At 42.0% G+C, this 19,107-nt stretch overlaps 1 protein-coding gene across 1 annotated transcript in view; it reads right to left on the reverse strand.

Moving 5' to 3' along the window:
- The window catches only part of DEPTOR (DEP domain containing MTOR interacting protein), a 112,933-nt gene that overhangs the window by 55,425 nt on the left and 38,401 nt on the right, over nt 1-19,107 (reverse strand). The gene's annotated exons all lie outside the window — the stretch shown is intronic.

Genomic DNA, 19,107 nt, shown 5'->3' on the forward strand with positions numbered 1-19,107 from the left:
AAGCTTTTTGCCCTTCTGGTCACAAATCAGAATGAGTTTCATTTCTAGCTAATCTGAAGGGGCACAACTATACATTAGATATATATTGATGTTACTGATTTTATACTCCCTTCAAATAACTAGGTCTAGATTGGTAAACAAGCTTAGCTCTGATATCATGTGGAAGATATCACTATGGCGTACAATAAAACTCAGGAGCGGTGAAAGCTTCCTAAAACTGGGGGGAGGCCATCGGTGCCTGAGTAGTGGCCCTGCCCCCCATGCTGCCCCTTCTCCCCAAGACACCACTCCCCACTCACTCCTCTCCACCCCGTCCCACCCATCGCTCACACTTATGGCCAGTAAAAGCGATGGGGCCCTGGCCCTCTGCCCCCCTTCATTCCAGCACCCCTGATAACACTTGTGTTGGAAGGACACTAGATATATTACATCACCTCATCTGGGGAAATGTTTAGAATTAATTAATGGGGGCATCAAAAAGTGATGGCGTAGGAAGATAGGGAGAAAGCTCATTTAAAAACGACAATGGTTTAAGCAGTTGGTCAGATAGACCCTGCTCATACTATTTCATGTCTAAAGGATTTATCCTACTGTCTTGAATGGGAGTTAGCTGGAACCCTTAATCTATTGGCCAGACAACCAGTCAGCAAAGCTATAGGTTAAGACCAGTGTTAAACTACATGGTCACAGTTGTGAACTGGTGGCAGATCAAGTGAACTGTTATACATTTTCTTGTGCCCCTGCCAAACCTTTTGAGCTGAGTAAGAATTGACACAAGAAAACTTAGCTGAATTCAGGGACAAACCCAAAAGCAAGTGTGACATGCCGGGGTGCAAGCCATACCAGTGAGGGGCGGTGTCATCACCGGCCCTGTAATCTGGCATGCCCTGCAATGCCTTGTTGCTGGAGCTCCCAACCTGGATGGCTCACAAAAGCCACCAGCATGCAGGTGCTACTCAGTGACTATGTGTAACTGCAGCCTGCCAGCAGCACTTGGCTTACCCTCTGGCTTTTACCAGCCTTGGTTACTTCTGAAGGGTGACCTCAACACGCTTCCAGTCCTGGATTTTCCCCAAACAATGTATGTTCTGTACTGTCCAGCCCTCTCGGATAGCCAGAGATATTAGGTCCATTGTCCCTTTAAGGGAGCAATACATAACTTGCCACCTTAAACGGAGTTACCCAGACAATTTAATTTAAATGCACAGGATTAGTTTCAATTAAAGGATCAAACAAGTTTATTTAACTATAAAGAGATAGGTTTGAAGTAAGTACAAGAAACGAAGCATAAAAGTTAGAAATGGTTACAAGAAAAATGAAGATAAAATGCTTCCTAGTGCCTAACTTAACAAACTATACTTGATTCAAATTAAAGTCCTTATCACATCCGTCTAACAGCATTGCTGATCAAAATCTTCAGGTCCAGACTCCTCCCCCAAAGTACAATGGCTATTTCTTTGCTCTTCTTAGGTGCAAGGAGGGAGATGGACAGAGAGAGAGAGAGAGATAACTTGATTGCCCCTCACTTTGATAGCTCAGACCCCCTCAAAGTTTTTTTCAGTTGAAAGACATGGTGTCTGGTGGGGGTGTGTGTGTGCTAAGTTGTTTATTAAGATGCAGATCTGTTTATTCCTGCCTCCTTTCCTTGCCAAAGAAAGTCACTTGATAGCTGATGGCCCATCAGCTTTGATGACACCTGGCGAGATGTCAACTTGTCCTTTGACTTTGAGAAACAGGTTTACCCACTCCCCAGACTTGTCTGGTAAATGCACTTCAGACATGATTTCATCTTATGCTTATAAGTTCACATATAATGTTGTTACATGTTTTACCATCATATTATTGACCAATGAGTTATTAGTTTTCAAATGATACCTTACAAGATATATTCTGTACAAAGATTATGACAATAGTGTATAGGGGTGCATTCTGTCACAGCAGTAACATAACACAAGGAATAAGATGCAGAGCATGCAGACCACTTGTACATTTACATAGTCATTCTTCCTTTCAGGTATTTTGTTTTTTCAAATACAGTTAAGCAAGTTTTAGCTCTTGAACGCATAGTCTGGTTACATCCAGTACAGAAGGAGCTCTGAAGGAGCATCTTCAACCATGCCTTGCTCAGCCTATATATATCAAAAAACCACACACACACACACACACACAAAACAAGCAACCGAGCCTTTTCAAACCAGCTGTTGCATGGGAATTGGTTGCCCAGGCTCTGCAGGAACCAAATAGAAATTCTTTACAAAGTCTTTGTTAATTGTTCTTACATGTATATATAATTATTGTGTCTGGATGATTAAAGAGGCAGACAGAAACGTCCCTGCAAAAGAGATATTAATGACTGAATTTACAGGGACACAAAAGAATCTGGAAAAATATCAAGTGAAAAAAACTCAGCTTGATATTTCACACCGTTCTCCCTGAGCCCAGAATAGAACTGCTAAGGATTCAAATTTGTGAACAAGCAGACATGACAAATTGACATTCACAAATTCAGAAATAAGATTGTCAGCTGGTGTAAGTCACTGTAACTCCTCTGACTTCAAAGGAAATAAACCAATTTACAGCAGCTGAGGATATGGACCCTTATCAGCCAAATTTAAAATAGGGTTAAGGTGTTTGGAGACAAAAAGACATCTTTTAAAAATTGGAAGTCAAATCCTAATGAGAAAAATAGAAAGGAGCATAAATTCTGGCAACTCAAGTGTAAAAGTATAAATTGGCAGGCCAAAAGAGTATTTGAAGAGCAGCTAGCAAAAGACACAAGCACTATCAGCAATTTTTTTTAAATACATCAGAAGCAGGAAGCTTGCAAAACAAGTAGTGGAGCCACTGGATGATCGAGGTACTAAAGGAGCATTCGAGGAAGACACGGCCGTTGCAGAGACGCTAAATGAATTCTTTACATCCATCTTCACTGCAGATGTGAGGTAAATTCCCACATCTGAGCCATTCTTTTTAGATGACAAATCTGCTGAATTGTCCCAGATTGAGTGTCAATAGAGACGGTTTTGGAACAAACTGATAAATTAAATAGTAATAAGTCACTAGGACCAGATGGTATTCACCCAAGAGTTCTGAAGGAACTAATATATGAAATTGTAGAACCACTAACTGTGGTATGTAACCTATCACTTAAATCATGTTCTTTACCAGATGACTGGCAGATAGCTAATGTGGCGCCAATGTTTAAAAATGGCTCCAAAGGTAATCCTGGCGATTACCAGTCAGTAAGCCTAAATTCAGTACCAGACAAATTGACTGAAACTATAGTAAGGAAAAGAATTATCAGACCGATAGATGAACAGAATATGTTAGGGATGAGTCAACATGGCTTTTGTAAAGGGAAATCATGCCTCACCAATCTATTAGAATTATTTGATAGTGTCAACAAGCATGTAGACAAGGGTGATCTAGTTGATATAATATACGGAGATATACCTATATCTCATAGAACTGGAAGGGACCCTGAAGGGTCATTGAGTCCAGCCCCCTGCCTTCACTAGCAGGACCAAGTACTGATTTTGCCCCAGATCCCTAAGTGGCCCCCTCAAGGATTGAAATCACAACCCTGGGTTTAGCAAGCCAATGCTCAAACCACTGAGCTATCCCTCCCCTCCCAACTTAGACTTTCTGGAAGTTTTTGACAAGGTCCCTCTCCAAAGGCTCTTAAGCAAAGAAGTCATGGTATAAAAGGGAAGGTCCTCTCATGGAGCAGTAACTGGTTAAAAGACAGGAAACAAAGGGTAAAAATAAATGGACAGTTTTCACAATGCAGAGAGATAAATAGTGGGTTCCCCCTAAGATCTGTACTTTGACCTGTGCTTTTCAACATATTCATAAATGATCTGGGGGGGGAAAAGCAGACTGTGAAGCATTACAAAGGAATCTCACAAAATTGGGTGAATTGGTAACAAAATGGCAGATGACATTCAAATGTTGATAAATGCAAAGTAATGCACACTGGAAAACATAATCCCAACTATACATATAAAATGATAGGATCTAACTTAGCTGCTACCCCTCAAGAAAGAGATCTTGGAGTCATTGTGGATAGTTCCCTGAAAACGTCTGCTCAATGTGCAGTGTAGGCAAAAAAACTAACAGAACATTAGGAACCATTAGGAAAGGGATAGATAATAAGAAAGAAAATATCAAAATGCCACTATATAAATCAATGGTACACCCACACCTTGAATACTGCATGCAGTTCTGGTCACATCTCAAAAAAGATATTAGAATTGGAAAAGGAACAGAGAAGGGCAATAAAAGTGATTAAGGGTACAGCTTCCATAAGAGGAGAGATTAAAAAGACTGGGACTATTCATCTTGGAAAAGAGACGACTAAGAGGGAAAATGATACAGGTCTATAAAATCGTGAAGGATGTGGAGCAAGTGAATAAGGAAGTGTTATTTACTCCTTCACATAACACAAGAACCAGGAGTCTTAATAGACAGCAGATTTAAAACAAACGGAAGTACTTTTTCACACAATGCACAGTCAATCTGTGGAACTCATTGCCAGGAGATGTTGTGAAGGCCAAATCTATAACGGGGTTTAAAAAAGAATTAGATAAATTCACGGTGGATAGGTCCACCAACGGCTATTAGCCAAAATGGTCAGTGATGCAATTCCATGCTCTGGGTGTCCCTAGCCTCTGATTGCCAGAAGCTGGGAATGAATGAAAGGGGATGGATCACTCAATGATTGCCTGTTCTGTTCATTCCCTCTGAAGCACCTGGCATTGGCCACTGTTGGAAGACAGGATATTGGGCCAGATGGACCACTGGTCTGACCCAGTATGGCTGTTCTTATGTATAAAAGAGACAACTAAGGGGGAATATGATAGAGGTCTATAAAATTGTGACTGGTTTGGAGAAAGTGAATAAGGAAGTGTTATATATTTCTTGACATAACACACGAACCAGGGTCACCTGATGAAATTAATAGCCAGCACATTTAAAACAAACATAAGGAAGTACTTCTTCACATAATGCACAGTCAACTTGTGGAACTTGTTGCCAGGGGATGTTGTGAAGGACAACAACAATATAACTGGGTTCAAAAAAGAATTAGATAAATTCATGGAGGATAGGTCCATCAATGGTTATTAGCCAAGATGGTCAGGGATGCAACCCCATGCTCTGCGTGTCCCTAAACCTCTGACTGCTAGAAGCTGGGACTGGACAACAGGGAACAGATCACTCGCTAATTGCTCTGTTCTGTTCATTCCAGCTGAAGCATTTAGCATTGGCCAATGTCAGAAGACAAGATACTGGGGTAGATGGACCATTAGTCTGACCCAGTATGGCCATTCTTATGTTCTTATGGAATGCAGACAGCTGACAGATTTCCTCTCCAAATAGTTGCTAAACCAACAAGAGGTGATGCCATTTTAGATTTGGTATTGGTGAGTAGTGAGGACCTCATAGAAGAACTGGTTGTAGAGGACAGCCTTTGTTTGACTGATCATGAATTAATCCAGTTTAAACTCCTGGATCCAGCCTTAGAGGTTTTTAAGGCCCAGCTTGACAAAGCCCTGGCTGGGATGATTTAATTGAGGCTGGTCCTACTTTGAGCAGGGGGTTGGACTAGATGACCTTCTGAGGTCTCTTCCAACCGTAATCTTCTATGATTCTATGAAACTAAATGGAACGATAAACAAAAATAGACCTGCAACAAGGATCTTTGATTTCAAAAGAGCTAACTTTAACAAATTAAGGAAATCGGTTAGGGAAGAGGACTGGACTGAAGAACTCAAGAATTTGAATGTGGAGGAGGCTTGGAATTACTTTAAGTCAAAGTTGCAAAAGCTATCTGAAGCCTGCATCCCCAGAAAGGGGGAAAAAATTGTAGAGAGGGGTTGCAGACCAAGATGGATGAGCAAGCATCTCAAAGCAGAAAGCCTACAAGGAATGGAAGATGGGAGGAATCAGCAAGGAACGCTACCTCTTGGTGGTCAGAAAGTGATAAAGGGATAAAGTGAGAACTGCCAAAAGCCAAGCAGAGTTAGACCTTGCAAAAGGAATTAAAGCCAACAGTAAAAGGTTCTATAGCATAAGAAGAAAACAGGAAAGAAAAACTGGGACCACCACTAAGCACTGTGGATGGGGTGGGGATTAAAGGTTTTCTAGGCATGGCCCAACACCTAAACAAATACTTTGACTAAGTTTTTAATGAGGCTAATGAAGATCTAAGGGGTAGTGGCAGGAAGGCTAATGGCAATGAGGATATAGAGGTAGAAATTACCACATCCAAGGTGGAAGTCAAACTCAAACAGCTTAATGGGACTAAATCGGGGGGCCCGGATAATCTCTATCCAAGAATATTAAAGGAACTGGCATATGAAATTGCAAGACCAATAGCAAGGATTTTTAATTAATCTGAAAATTCTGAGGTCGTACCCTATGACTGGAGAATTGCTAATATTGTTCCTATTTTTAAGAAAGGGAAAAAAAGTGATCCAGGAAACTGTAGGCCTGTTAGTTTGACCTCAGTTGTATGCAAGATATTGCAACAAATTTTGAAAGAGAAAGTAGTTAAGGATATAGAGATGAACTATAATTCGGATAAAATACAATAAAAAGGTAGATCGTGCCAGACAAACCTGATCTCCTTCTTTGAGAAGATAATGGATTTTTTAGACAAAGGACATGCAGTAGATCTAATCTACCTGGATTTCAGTAAGGCATTTGATAGAGTTCCACATGGGAAATTGTTAGTTAAATTGGAGAAGATGGGGATTAATATGAGAACTGAAAGGTGGATAAGGGGAGACTACAACGGGTCATACTGAAAGATTGTCAGGCTGGAGAGAGGTTACTAGTGGAGTTCCTCAGGGATCAGTCTTATCTAACATTTTTATTAGTGACCTTGTCACAAAAAGTGAGAGAGTGCTAATAAAATTTGCAAATGACACAAAGTTGAGAGGTATAGCCAATACGGAGGAGGGCCGGAATATCATACAAGAAGATCTGGATGACCTTGTAAACTGGAGTAATAGAAATCAGATGAAATTTATTAGTGCAAAGTGCAAGGTCATGCATTTAGGGATTAACAACAAGAATTTTTGCTCTAAGCTGGGGACTTATCAGTTGGAAGTGACAGAGGAGGATAAAAACCTGGGTGTACTGGTTGATCACAGGATGACTATGAGCTGTCGATGTGATGTGGCCATGAAAAAAGCTAATGCAGTCCTAGGATGCATCATGTGAGGTATTTCCAGTAGAGACAAGAAAGTGTTAGTATCATTACACAAAGCCCTGGTGAGACCTCATCTGGATTACTATGTGCAATCCTGGTCTCCCATGTTGAAGAAAAGATGAATTCAAACTGGAACAGGTGCAGAGAAGGGCTACTAGGACCTAGGGGTTACAGTGAATGAGAAGCTGGATATGAGTCAACAGTGTGCCCTTGTTGCCAAGCATTTTGGGCTGTATAAGTAGGGGCATTGCCAGCAGATCAAGGGACGTGATCATTCCCCTCTATTCAACATTGGTGAGGCCTCATCTGGAGTACTGTGTCCAGTTTTGGGCCCCACACTACAAGAAGGATGTGGGAAAATTGGAAAGAGTCCAGCGGAGGGCAACAAAAATGATTAGGGGGCTGGAGCACATGACTTATGAGGAGAGGCTGAGGGAACTGGGATTGTTTAGTCTACAGAAGAGAAGAATGAGGGGGGATTTTATAGCTGCTTTCAACTACCTGAAAGGGGGTTCCAAAGAGGATGGATCTAGACTGTTCTCAGTGGTACCAGATGACAGAACAAGGAGTAATGGTCTCAAGTTCAGTGGGGGAGGTTTAGGTTGGATATTAGGAAAAACTTTTTCACTAGGAGGGTGGTGAAGCACTGGAATGGGTTACTTAGGGAGGTGGTGGAATCTCCTTCCTTCGAGGTTTTTAAGGTCAGGCTTGACAAAGCCCTGGCTGGGATGATTTAGTTGGGAATTGGTCCTGCTTTGAGCAGGGGGTTGGACTAGATGACCTCCTGAGGTCCCTTCCAACCTGATATTCTATGATTCTATGATACTAGGATGATCCGAGGAACGGAAAACCTACCTTAGCAGAGGAGGCTCAAAGAGCTTGGCTTGTTTAGCCTAACCAAAAGAAGGCTGAGGGGAGATATGATTGCTCTCAATAAATACATCAAAGGGATAAATATCAGGGAGGGAGGGGAGTTATTAAAGTTAAGCACCAATGTGGACACAAGAACAAATGGCTATATACCTGCCATCAACACGTTTAGGCTTAAAATTAGATGAAGATTTCTAACCATCAGAGGAGTGAAGTTCTGGAACAACATTCCAAAGGGAGCAATGGGGGCAAAAAACCTAACTAGCTTCAAGACTGAGCTTGATAAGTTTATGGAGGGGATGGTATGATGGGGCTGCCCACTATGGCATGTGGCCCATCAGCGACTGCCAGTAGCAAATATCTCCAAAGGCTGGAGATGGGACACTAGATGGGGAGGGCTCTGAGTTACTACAGAGAATTCTTTCCCAGGTATCTGCCTGGTGGGTCTTGCCCACATGCTCAGGGTCTAACTCACAGGCACCAACTTTCATTTTACTGGGTGGGTGCTCCACCCCCCCACCCCGTGCTGCCCCCACTCTGCTCCTTCCCCAAAACACCACCCTCGTTCTGCCTCTTCCTGCCCCCGCTCCGCCCCCTCCTCCCAGCACCTCCTGCCCACCGTTGAACAGATGATTGGTTGAGGTCAAATTGGTTGAGGTCAGATTGGCTGAGACTTGGCAGGGGGAGGGCGGGTTGCCTTCCTCTGCAGCATGGAGCACGGATCACTTGCAGTTTACACAAGCGTGAATGGTGAATTCTCTGTAACTTGAAGTCTTTAAAGTAACTCAGCCAGAGGTTAGGGGTTTATTTCAGGAGTGGGTGAGGTTCTGTGGCCTGCACTGTACAGGAGGTCAGACTAGATGATCACGATGTTCCCTTCTGAAAGTCTATGACTCTATGAGACTCCCAGTCTTGAGTTTTAACAAGGCTTTATTTCCCCTTAGAACAAATGAAGAGCAGCACACACTTATAAGAGGAATGCTACATAGAGTGAGTGGTTTTTCAGTAGAGCTGGCCGAATAATTTGGTGTGATTATGTTTTATGATGAATTTAGACCTTTTTTTCTGTTGGTAAATTGTTCATGAATGGTCTTTAATTCTGATACATTATTATTCACTATAATTGTCCAAAGAGTTTGTGCAGACAAGCTTCAGCACTCTCCATTATTTTCTTCCAATATTCTGTTATTTGTCGTGTAAGATTGGTCACTTCAGACTCATTAAGTTGTTTCTGCTCCCTGATTGGAGGACTGGAACTTTGTAAACAAGAAAGCAATGAATGGCTAGCAAATAACCAATAGTGAATAATGAGTCCTTTTGTTCTCATCCAGATATATGTGCTCATATAGGATGAAATTTACTCCATCTCCTTCTAAGGATTGAGGGATCAGCTCTCAGTGCTTCTGTGTCAGATATAGGAGGTATTCACCTTAAATCAAAAGAAACATCTTGAAACCTTCTTGCTGAATGAATCAATTTTGTTGTTCATGCAGCAACTTGCTTATCGTCTTAATTCACGTTCCTCATAAATAAACCACTGAAGGGACAAATCTGCATGTGATGACAGTAGATATTTTTTGGCAAGCACAAGCTGTCCAGGATTCTGAATATTAATGGTGCTCTCATTCAACAGAGGGAGGAGGAGAGAATAATATTTCAATGCACTAACTCCAACTAGCCAAATGAAGGTTAACCAAATACCAACAGATCTTTGACACTGATTTTTAAAAACGGTAATACTAAAATGTGCGAGTGACGCATGGCTAGAAGGGGTTAAACATCCTGCAAAATAAATAACCCACAGAAGACATGTGGGGAAATAATGTTTATGTTTTTGTGTATTTACATATGTATGAGTAGGATGGACAATGTAATCAACAGTCCCTGTCTATGCTGTATTCTGATAATTCAGAGGTCAAAAGAACATCCTATCATGTAAATGAATTGTAAACACGGGATATCTCAGTATTCATCTCTCTTTGAAATGTACTGTGAATGGTGGAGGAACAAGCAAATGGCCTTATGTTAATTCGTATAGCTAAGTACTGGTGATGGACCTCCTTCAAAGTCATCCTCATTGCCTTTTGTTCCCTGAGGAACTCCAACTTGTCAAAAGACATGAAATCGTATAAAAGATCCTTGGGTCCTGATTCTGTCATCTCAGATCTGCTTAGACTTCATCAGGGGAAGTTTGAGTCACAAGACTGAGGTCCCAGTTATGCTGGTGGGCCCTGAGTATGATATTTGGACATTGGACTATAAACCATGAACTATTTCTAAAAGAACTCTTTGCACCTATGAAGCTCACCATCTCTTCTATGAATCTGCACCTAAATGAATTGAACTCATGTCTGTATGTATATTGATCTTTTAACCATACTCTCTCTCTCTTTTGTTTTTTAATAAATGTTAGTTTAGTTAATAAGAATTGGCTGTAGTGTGTATTTGGGTAAGATCTGAAACATTTGTTAATCTGGGAAGTAATGTGTCCGATCCTTTGAGATTGGTAGAGCCTTTTCTTTTATATGATGAAATAAGATTTATAAAAATGTTCATCATAATTGAAGTGGGTACCTGGATGGAGGCCTGAGGCTGGATCACTTTAAGGGAACTGTGTTGTTTGGACTTTGGAGTAACCAGTAAGGTAATAAAGAAACTTGCGTCTGATGAAGTGGGCATTCACCCACGAAAGCTTATGCTCCAATACTTCTGTTAGTCTTAAAGGTGCCACAGGACCCTCTGTTGCTTTTTACAGATTCAGACTAACATGGCTACCCCTCTGATTCTTGACACCATGCAAGGCACTGCATTCAGCCCTATGGAATGGAAATCTATCAACCTCATGAAGAAACTTGCACAAATACAGACAGATATCATCCTCCTTTCCAAATGCAAATGGATGGACATTTTTTCGACTTGCGTCTGATGAAGTGGGAATTCACCCACGAAAGCTTATGCTCCAATACTTCTGTTAGTCTTAAAGGTGCCACAGGACCCTCTGTTGCTTCTTTCAGGTAGAGAAGACCTATGAGGTGATGTTATCCAGTCCATCCCCCCAGCCAATGCAGGACTGTTCCTTACAATATATTTTCTAGTGTGTTGTCCAGTTTATTTTAAATTGTCACAGGCACTGAGTTTCAGCAACCTTCGAAATCTTATATATGATATGTGAGCAGAGAAGCTACATTTACAAATGATTGTTCTATATTTCAGTTTAACCCTTCTTCTGGTAGTTTGACAATTCTGTCTTTTAAATATGACAAAACACTCATCATCAGCCTTTCAACTCATGCATGTCCTTATTTGTGTAATAAGGCTGCAGTAAAGAAATGCCTACACTACACAACTATTCATACTCTATATCTAAGCACTTATAATACCTCTACAACTCTAGAACTTTGCTTCCTGGGGGGATTCAATAGGTACATATTATTTTACAGCACCTCTCATCACAAAGCACTTTATAAACATATCACCAATGAAACATATCTATATCTGTATTTGGGGTGGATAGTGGTAGCTAGTACACAGCAGACAGTAGAGGAAGAAGAAAAAGAAATTTTAGCTAAGCACATTGCAGCAAAGACTATTTTAAAAAGTGCCATAGGACCTAGGACTCAGATCATGCAGACCAGCTAGGCCCTTGGTTTTTAAGTTCTCAGCTGAAACAGCCCACACAACTAACTGTAAGTATATCTGCTTATCTAAAGGGCTGAGCTAGTTCTGCCAAGATTCAAATCTGGGACCAGCGACTCCAGGCACTGCAAAACTGATGCCAACTGCTAAGCCATTCCCTCCAGAAATAAGGTAACACCTGATTTTTTTCCCTACGGCACGTAAGAAATAGTTGCCATTGCCAGGAAGCATTCCACAGAAAAAACTTAGACATTAAACATTATACCTGCAGTAAAACAGTCTTTGTCAAGCCGTGATACAGGACTAGGGTTGCTAGGTGCCATTAAAAGTCCGGTTGGCAGCGCAGCAGGGCTAAGGCAGGCTCCCTGTCTGCCCTGGGTCCGCGTGGCTCCCGGAAGCAGCGGGATGTCCCCCACTCTGGCTCCTACGCATAGGGGCACCCAGGGGGTTCCGCACACTGCTCCCACCCCAAGCACCGGCTCTGCAGCTCCCATTGGCTGGGAACCGCAGTCAATTGGAGCTGCGGGGCGACACCTGAGGACGGGGCAGCATGCAGAGGCATCTGGCCATGCCTCTGTGTAGGAGCCGGAGGGGGGACATGCCGCTGCTTCCAGGAGCTGCTTGAGGTAAGCATCACCCAGAGCCTGCACCCCTCACCCCCTCCCATATTCCAACCTCCTGCCCCAGCCCTGATCCCCCTCCCGCCCTCCGAACCTCTCAGTCCCAGCCAGGAGCCCCCTCCTGCACCCCAAACTCCTAATCCCCAGCCCCACCGTGGAGCCCGCACCCCCAGCTGGAGCCTTTATCCCCCCGGCACCTCAACCTCCTGTCCCTGCCCGGTGGGAAAAAAAGCGAGTGAGTGAGGGTGGGGAGAGCGAGTGACAGAGGGAGGGGGTGGTGGAGTGAGCCTCGGAGCGGGGTGGGGCAGGAGTGGGGCCTTGGATGAGGGGTGGGGCAAGAAAAGTGTGTTTGGTTTTGTGCAAGTAGAAAGCTGGCAACCCTATACAGAACAGAGGCACTAAGGCATTTTGCGAAGTCAGAGACTTTGGATCACTGTTCAGAAAAAAAATCTGCTTAGTTATATTTCTCCCTTAAACAGTACAATTCATATCTTTCCTTTTTGATCACCATAATTAGAACAAGGAAATGGAGAATCAAAGCACATTGCTTGGTTGTTGAACAACGGCCCAAGAAGCTTAGGCCAAAATTTTCAAACTCTGTTGACTAAATAGAGGCACCACAAACTGTATTTAAAGAACCTAAATAAATTTATGGTGCCTAACTTGAGATACTCGAGTTTGAAAATGTGAACCTTTTCTCTAACCAGTGAGCTTTCCAGTATATTTTCTAAATCTAAAAAGAGTCCACAGAATATAATTGGAACCTAACGACAAAGCACTGTTTCTGTGAAGAACAACACATCATATCGTTAGGCCTTTTGGTGAGGATTAAGAGTTGTGTTGGCTTAGCATCTGATATTTTTTTCTGTCAGGGGACTGTGTGCTGTCCTTTATTATTAATTATTTAACTATTATTCAGTGCTTGTAATGCACTAGGTGATTTACAGAGCACATACAAGACAGGGGGCCAGATTCTAAACTGGTACAAATCAGCATCACTCCATTGACTTTGTACCAGCTGAGACTCTAACCTGTGGTCTCTGCCCTGAACAACTCACAATCTAGGAATAGGCAAAAAATGACAAGTGATGCCAGATGGGGCGGAGGAGAGGGATTTGGTGGATGGGTGAAGGGTAACTAGTACGATGTGATTGCACTGGTGCATGCTTCATGGAAGTTAGGTATTTTTTATTTATTCTGATACCGTAATTTGGATCTGAAGTGTCTAGGCCACTGCATGACTTGTTTTTTAAGGGAGTAAAGAAGAGAAACCTTGCCAGAGGGATGGATTCTGGACCTTTCCCAACTCTACCAACTATGATCCCAAAAATAATTCACATAAATGTTTTTATTAGCTGTTTCTGCTGCCCTCTACAAGGCTTTGAAGAAATAGAATAAAAATGTGAGCTTCTGAGGTATCTGTATTCCACTGTTTTCCTGAGTTCCAAGGCTAAATTCCAAGTTGCAACTTCTAAATCTGTCCACAACAGTGAAATCTCACAGTTCTCCTCTATCTGAGAAAACAATCTCGAGTGGTCAATTACTATATTCAAAATAGAGTTTGCCCTGTAATTTGCTTCTTCTTTCAATTAAAAATCAAAGACATTTGTGTTCTGGCTTCTGTATGTGTCACGGAGTAAGGGGGGACTCAGGGCCCTGCACCCCCGGCTTCCTGCGATTCACCATGACTCTCAGCCAGCCAGTAAAGCAGAAGGTTTATTTAGACGACGGGAATACAGTCCGAGACACACGGAGTAAGGGGGGACTCAGGGCCCTGCACCCCCGGCTTCCTGCGATTCACCATGACTCTCAGCCAGCCAGTAAAGCAGAAGGTTTATTTAGACGACGGGAATACAGTCCGAGACAGGTCTTGCAGGCACAGACAACAGGATACCCCTCAGTTAGGTCCATCTTGGGGTCCTCGGGCATCCCAGCCCCCCTCCAGAGGTCAGAGCCCTCCCTGCCTCCAGCCACCTCACCAGCCAGCTTCCCCGAGTCTGCCTTCAGTGACCCCTCCCACAGCCTTTGTTCAGTTTCCCGGGCAAAGGTGTCACCTCGCCCCAGCCCCCTCCTGGGTTCTCATGTTACAGGCTCAGGTATTTCCCTTCAGTCATTCTCCCATCCCCCAACGCAGACCATCCCAGCCACACTCCCCTGTCAGCATTCACAGACCACTTTAAGAACAGTCCCAGTTCGTCACAGTATGTCAAAGAAGTTTTAACAAAAAGCAATAAAAGGAAGACATTCATAGTCAAAAGTCCTCCTCTAAATAGGAAAAACAGGACAACTCCACAACACTTTATATCAGCACCGCATGGTGCATAGATGACAAAGCATAAGGGCTTGTTTACAGGCTGCACCCCAAATTGTTCCCTCCACCCAACCCTGCATGCACATGCAGCCAGGGCTGGATTACCCAATAGGCAGACTAAGCACGTGCTTCAGGGCACCAGCAAAGCGGGGGGGGGCACCAAAAAAATGATTTATTTTTTTTTTAAATTTGATATTTCAAAAAAAGCATCTAAGTAGTCATCATGGGAAAAATCAGAACTTTGGTAGACTTCCTTACACTCCACTACACACTCTTCCCCGTTTTTCTGTTCTCTTTTTATTACTTATCCCCAACTAACCCAGGATGGCGTCCTACTAACGTAGATCGAAATAATGCGAGGAAATCAGATCCTGTCATGTATTGCAATAAATTTATGTTTTATTATTGATATATTCTTCTGAGTTATACGTACTTGATTTGTTTTTTTCTTTCTTTCATATATACACACACACACACACATACATAAAAATAGTGTACGTTGTATAATTTGTTTTGCTTTTTTTAAGTTCAGATAACTGAGATAAGGGGCAGGATGAAACATAACCAACTGAGTGGAGCACAGAAACGTAAACTGGCGGAAGAAAGGAAACAAAAAACAAGTGAAATTTTCCAAAATCTTCCAAAGCTGACATTTTTCAAAGCGAATCCATCAGAAGCAACATCTTCTCACAGTAGCACAGACATCGTTCCAAAACCTGTAGGTGTTTCAGAGACTGACCATTCTTCTATTGGTGAAACAAACACCATTCCAGAACATGTGGATGTGTCAGACTGTAACTGATCATCCTACTCCTGGTGGTAAAACAGATATTGTTCTAGAAGGTGTGGATGTGTCAGAGACTGAACCTGCTCATGCTGTAAATAATAGGAGAAAAGATCCTGGTATGTGGATTGATTTCAGTACCGATGATATAGCTTACTGGATAGATCGTGGACCAAATGACTGTCAACACCACACTGGGCCATTTGAGAAATCACGTCGGACTTTTACCAATGGCAAACAAACAAGATATTGTCCACAAAAAATATTTTTCGGCATGAAAGCAAATGGTGAGAAATACAATCGAGAATGGCTACTGTATTCACCATCAACAGGGTCTATGTACTGTTTTGTTTGCAAACTTTTTGCATATAAACCTTCAACATCCCGGTTTGCTGCAGATGGATTTAGTGACTGGCAGAATACTGTTTTAATTGAACAACATGAAAATAGCACTACTCACAGAGATTCAATGTTGACATATTTAAATCGAAGACAGGGCTTTGGATTGACACAAAAATTGGAAGAACAAATTAAAGGGGAGCGTGAATACTGGCAACATGTCTTGCAGCGTGTTATAGCTGTTATTCAAACATTAGCTGAATGTGGTCTGCCTTTCCGGGGATCAAATGACACATTTGGATCATTGCAGAATGGAAATTTCTTGGGATTGTTGGAGCTTGTGGCTCAGTTTGACCCATTTTTAGCAGGCCATATCTCAAAATATGGGAATGCTGGCAAAGGTAACCCATTATACTTATACCAAGACAATATGTGATGAACTCATTGGTCTAATGAGTGACAAAGTTCGTTTAGCTATTGTGGATGAAATAAGTACTGCTGGGTACTTCAGTTTATCTGTTGACTCTACACCTGATCTTTCACATATTGATCAATTGAGTATTGTACTAAGATATGTGTCTCCCACAGATGGAAAACCAGTTGAATGATTTATAACATTCCTCAATTTGAAAAGCCACACTGGTGAAGAAATGGCAAATCAAGTACTGCATTATCTGTGCCAAGTTTGCAAAATAGATTTCTCAAAGTGAAGAGGTCAAGCTTATGACAACGCTGCCAACATGTCAGGGCATTATCAAGGATTGCAGAAGAGGCTTTTAGAACAGAACAAATATGCCATATTCATACCATGTGCTGCACACTCTCTCAATCTTGTTGGCTGCAGTGCTGTTGATTGTTGTCCGGTGGCAGTAAGGTTTTTCTCAACAGTCCAGTTACTTTATACATTTTTCTCTGCCTCAACACACCGATGGGCAGTTCTTAAAACATATTTGAGCAATGATCGTGTGTTGAAATCTCTTTCTAATACTCGCTGGGAGGCACATGCAGTGGCAACAAGTGCAATTCTGGAGTCCTACTCAAAGATTGTGGATGCTTTAGAAAGTATAGCTGAAGACCAATCACAAAGGGGAGAAACTACATGAGAGGCAGAAAACATTGCAAACAAGATGCAAGAACTAGAGTTTGTATTCATGTTGACCATGTGGAATGAAATTTTACAACACTTCTACCACACAAGTCAAACTCTCCAAGAAAAAGAATTGGATCTGAAAACATGTGCAGACCTCTGTCAATCATTAGCAGACCACTTACACACTTTGAGAAATGATTTTGAAAGATTTGAAGACATATCAAAAGATATCTTGCCTGATATTAACTACAAAGAAGCCCAGTCCCGCAAGCGAATCAGGATAAAACAAGCAAATGATAGCAGTGCAACAGAAACAGCATTGAATCCTAGAGACAAATTTCGCGTATCTACTTACTACACTATAATCGATACACTTGAAGCTCATATGAAGAGGAGAGGTGAAGTGTACAAAGAAATATCAAGTAGATTTTCTTTTCTAAACAATATGAACTTATCTGACGAACAATATTCACAAGGTTCCCAAAAGCTAGTTGACTCATACCCTGTTGATTTGAACATGAATCTCTGTGGAGAAGTATGGCAGTTCTACTGTTATATGCGCGCAAAGTTTAATGAAACAGGAAAAATGAAATTCAGTCACATTGATCTTCATGACACAATATTGAAAGACGGAATACAATGTGAATTTCCAAATGTAGAGCTCGCACTACGTATTTTTCTAACATTGATGATTACTAACTGCTCCGCAGAACGCTCTTTTTCTCAGCTGAAACGAATAAAAAACCCTCAGAGAACAACAATGTGTCAGGACAGACTTGATTCACTTTCCCTATTGTGTATAGAAGCGGACATGCTTCATCGAGTCAGCTTCGATGAACTTATCCAGAATTTTGCAATTAGAAAATCTAGAAAGAAGCTATTTAAATTTCAGCATATATGTAAGTTTTGTGTCATTTCGAAAAATAAAATTTTATTTTACGGTATAATATTGTTTTTATTTTGAATTACATATGGGGGGGCACCATAATCTTTTCAGTGCTTAGGGCCTCTAAAGGTCTTAATCCGGCCCTGCATGCAGCTATGAAGTGTCTCCATGTCTCCTGTCTTACCTCTGGCTCGCAGCTGACGCAGAGACCGTACTGCCCTCACCCACCACACCCTCCCCTGTTCCCTGGTGGCTTTGCCTCTCTCCTGACCAAGTTCCTAGTCACACTTCACCTCTCATATCTTTAAGGTTTCTGTCCATTTACAATGTTAGCTGCTGTCACAAACTGCTACTCAGCATGCACTGCTCCGGAGGACGACTGCTCTGATACAAACTGTAGGGCAAGTAAGTGCTTCAGAGGAGTTGCCAGCTACTCTCCCTGCTGCATGGCAGTAAAGTTAACCTCCTACTGAGGATTTGGCAGGTTCTCCCATCCTTGTTGATCCTTTGCCTCTCCCTTTGGGTGCTTCCCACTACTCCTCCACTGCCCTCTTCCTCTGCAGGCCAAGCAGAAGGAGGGACAGCTATTTGGAGATTCTTTAGCCCCTTGGGCACGTAAGTACAGCTGGAGTTGCTGGAATGGGGTTTATGCTAATGGAGTTTTTATTCTTGCCTTTAATAGCTTTCTCTGTATGAACTTTTCATTTAAAACTTTATTCTAGCAGGGAAACAATACTGATGCAACACAAAGTGAACACAAAAACAACAAGGAGTCCGGTGGCACCTTAAAGACTAACAGATCTATTTGGGCATAAGCTTTCTTAAGAAGTGAGGTTTTTTACCTACGAAAGCTTATGCCCAAATAAATCTGTTAGTCTTTATGGTGCCACCGGACTCCTTTTTGTTTTTGTAGATACAGACTAACATGGCTACCCCCTGATAAAGTGAACACAGTGGCTCACATGGCTGCTTACGCTTGTTCCTTAAAGGTATCTAGGCACCTAACTCTTATTGCAATTGAGTGCCTAAATACGTCTGAGGATCTGGGCCTTGCTGCCCTGGGTAATCACATGTGTACTGCCTGACAGCTGGAGTCAGTCTGGAATAATACTTCAAGCATCTTAATAAATAAATCGTCTGTTCACACTTTTGCACAGTCAATGACAACATTTTATTCATTCTGCCTGAAACTACCGTGTTACAACCCCCTGTGCCTTGAATGAATTAAATTAATTCTACAGTGGACAATCTGGTTAAACTTCTCAGTTATTTGACCCAAGTAATCCAGTGGGATATCCAGAATCTCAGTGTAACCATCTGTTTCAACTCTTAATTAAACGTTCTGGACTGTTTTT

The sequence above is a fragment of the Emys orbicularis genome, chromosome 2 (assembly GCF_028017835.1).
Source record: "Emys orbicularis isolate rEmyOrb1 chromosome 2, rEmyOrb1.hap1, whole genome shotgun sequence".
NCBI lineage: Eukaryota > Metazoa > Chordata > Testudines > Emydidae > Emys > Emys orbicularis.